The 3292-nt window shown below is 39.3% G+C and overlaps 1 long non-coding RNA gene across 1 annotated transcript in view; it reads right to left on the reverse strand.

Moving 5' to 3' along the window:
* Nucleotides 1-298: 298 nt before the first annotated feature.
* Nucleotides 299-3292, reverse strand: part of LOC107564634 (uncharacterized) — an 18263-nt gene continuing 15269 nt past the window's right edge. The window contains exon 3 of the long non-coding RNA XR_001606260.1: nt 299-310. This is a non-coding gene — a long non-coding RNA (uncharacterized lncRNA). The remainder of the gene's footprint in view (nt 311-3292) is intronic.

Raw genomic sequence — 3292 nt, forward strand, 5'->3', positions numbered from 1 at the left:
TTTGATCTTTCTGGATCTTAATCTGATTAAGTCATTGTGGAGGTAAACTTCAGACCCAATCTTGTTAGCAGCTGGCCAAGATGGATTACGAAGGCCAGTGAGCTGGAAAATGAACTGAGCAGTTCAGCTTTGGACTTGCTCTCTTTCAACATCTTGTCCTCTTCTTCTGCGCCTTCTGCTGTCCTTTCTGCTGGCCCTTCAAACGAGATATTATCCCCAGCTTCTGCACTTGCATGAGCCCATGATGCTTTTCGTCTCCTCCATCTATGATGTCTTAGTTAAACGCAGACAATGACAAAAGAGCCCAGCCCTTTCTCAAAGGTCTGGATTCCAAGACGCTGTTGGCACAATTTGACCGAAACTTGCACCGGTTAACCCTTAGGCTGGTAGAAGTACACAGTGAGGATTCGCCCACTCATTTGTAAATGGACTGAGCTTTCTCTATTTCTCTCTGTCTTTTTATTCCTTAAATTATGCAAATGCTTAAGATGTGTGGTCTGGCCGAAGACACTCGCATTTTTGCTTGTGGTCTTCTTGTGGCATTGAGTGCTTTTACAGTGAATGCACACCACAGTCTAACTCATAAAAAGTGCCCTTTAAGGCTGAAAAGAGTTCAAAGCATTCAAAAGACAAAGAGGACTAAGCTGGGATTTTTTATGTACACTGAAAAGAAGAATAAGATATAAGTTCTTTATTGCTGCCTGTTATGACACTGGCTCCCAAATCAAAGCATTATGCTCGAACATAAAGTCTCCTGAAATTTTCTCTTGCAAACCATATGCAAAGAAGAAACAGCGAACGATTTAGACAGGCTGCCATTTTGTTACACGAACTTCTGAATGCTCTTTTTGACACTCCATTGAGGGAACAAGGAATTCAAAAGAGGTTATATTCGATCAGGTTTTCTGCCTCAATAGGTTATAATCAGTGCTAAAGTATTGAGCACAACACAGTGTTGGAGAGCCTCTAAGAGCTTTAATCAGGAGGTTTTTCTCACTCTTATCGTCTCCCATACGAGACTAACCACACACTGAAGTGCTCCCTTCTATTGATTATCTGGATGGGAATTTAAATATTAATACTCTGGCCAGGACTGTTAGGCACTCGCTCATCGGTTGTGTTTCATGGCAGAGCACTCATTCCCCAGATTAAAAGCAGTCCTAGGTTTTGCTTTCTTTCAGTCATTTTTTTTAAAGAGCAGTCCTGATCTCTTTTGAGAGCGGGAGGGAAAAAACTTCAAGGGTGAGCCGTGTGGAGAAATGGGACTCTACAGAAATTTCAAAGGAGAGGACTCTCCTCCAGGCTTGATCTACTAACGATGCAAGAATTACACACTGGTCATTTAGCCACTGCAGGAAAAAAGAGAGGGAACACATGGATTTACCAATCACATCTCCTAAAAGAGGGAAAAACACTTTGGAATCTTCACTTTGGAATCACTGCATTTCTCTTCCGTTGAGTGTGCAACAATACACTCACTCACACACACACATATACATATATGTAAGGGAAGCAGGTCAATTTAGCTCAAAGGGAATCATTCAAGATTTTAAAGGGAACTCCACCAATAATATGTAAGGGAATTAGGACAGAATCACTGTTTTACGGCTGATCACTGAGATGGCCAGCGAGTCATTGAACGAGCCGTATGACATCAATTATGCAATGGATATTTATATCCAAAATATAGTGAAAACACTATTAATTAGCATAGTAACAAGATCGGCAGTTTGAGACATTAACTTGTGAGCACAAAACACGAGATACTTCTCTTTTCAATATAAATAAGGCTTTATTGGATAAATCTAAGACATATAAACTAATCTAACACACGCATTCACACAAGTTGCAGAAAGAGAGAAAGTGAGGAAATAATTAGTTTAAGAGAATGAAAATGTGAAATCCCAAGTTTACAGCAATATGTGCAATTGCATAGATCTGAACAACCATCAATCCACAATAAATGATTAAGACCTGATAAGTCACATGTGGGTTACATACATGATATGGGGGTATATATATAGCAATGTTTAGTTGCTCGAGTCCTTTTAGTTTCATTTAGGTGCATGGAAAGGCAGTTTCTGTGCCATTCTGTGAACATAAGGACATGTTCTGTGGATGTATGAAGTTAACATGTCTCTAAGGCATTTCAGTCTGTTCTCTGTCTCAGAGGTGGGGGGAGAAGTCAATTCCAACGAGATCGTGATCGTTTTACTATCACGTGAGGGTCATGCTGTCATTTCTTTGACCATTATTCTTGATAACTTGCCCCCAAAATTGACAATCTCCTTGGAATTGTCAATAAGTGTTCTTTTGTTTTAATGTTGAAAGCTGTTCTGTGAAAGAGTTGGTTAGGCTTGCTTCAGACTGGCTAGGGTCTGATTTATGACATCCTGCTGTCTTGGGCCTCTTGTGGAATTTTTGTGCTCCTAATGTTTCAACCATGTTTTGACCAAATCTTAGATTGTCTGATTCAGTCTGATATCCTACATACATATATATAAATTTTTGTTTGTGTTGTTTTTCACATCTTTTCAGGTAACTGCTATCAATCTCAGACAGGTGTGTTCAACAGTTTGCCAGGTTTTCTTAGGTAAATGGAAACCCTACTTAAAGAGGTTGTTCCACATTATTAAGCAAGTCACAATTCTCATGAAATATGGTGAGGAAGAAAGATCTTTCTGAAGATGAAAAGTATGAAACAATGCAATGTCTTGCAAAAGGCATCAAAACAAACTATATTTTGCAAAAATCAAATAGAAATTATTGAACTTTCAAAAGATTTGTGAGTAACTTAGAGCACAGAAGATCTTGGTCAGATACAGATTTATTAAGGAAAGTTTCTGTCAAACAAATGAACTGTATTGTAATGCCAACTGTAAAAAAGCCACTGCTGAGCAGCAAACAGGTGTTTGAAGCTACTGGAGTCTCAAGATCCTCTCCAAGCAGACTGGCAGTTGTGTGTTGCGTTTCAGTCACTGCTAACCAAACCTTACAAAGAGAAACCTGCACAGTGGATGTAGAAACAGTTTTCAAACTGTTTAGCACCATGGTATTTATGCATCATGGGATAGTGTGTTGTCCTGCATGAAAATCATTTTATTTCCGAGAGCACTCTTCTTCATTTTATACCAGAAGAAAATGGTCAGTTATGAACTCCACGTATCTTGCAGAAGTCATTTTGACACCCTAAAATGACCTTACATCTCACTTCCCAATATTCCAACCCAAATCATCACCCACTGCCTCCTGGCTGATGTTGCAGTCTCATTGGAATAGGATGGCCATTCAT

This window comes from Sinocyclocheilus grahami, unplaced genomic scaffold, assembly GCF_001515645.1.
Source record: "Sinocyclocheilus grahami isolate Dianchi unplaced genomic scaffold, SAMN03320097.WGS_v1.1 scaffold951.1, whole genome shotgun sequence".
NCBI lineage: Eukaryota > Metazoa > Chordata > Actinopteri > Cypriniformes > Cyprinidae > Sinocyclocheilus > Sinocyclocheilus grahami.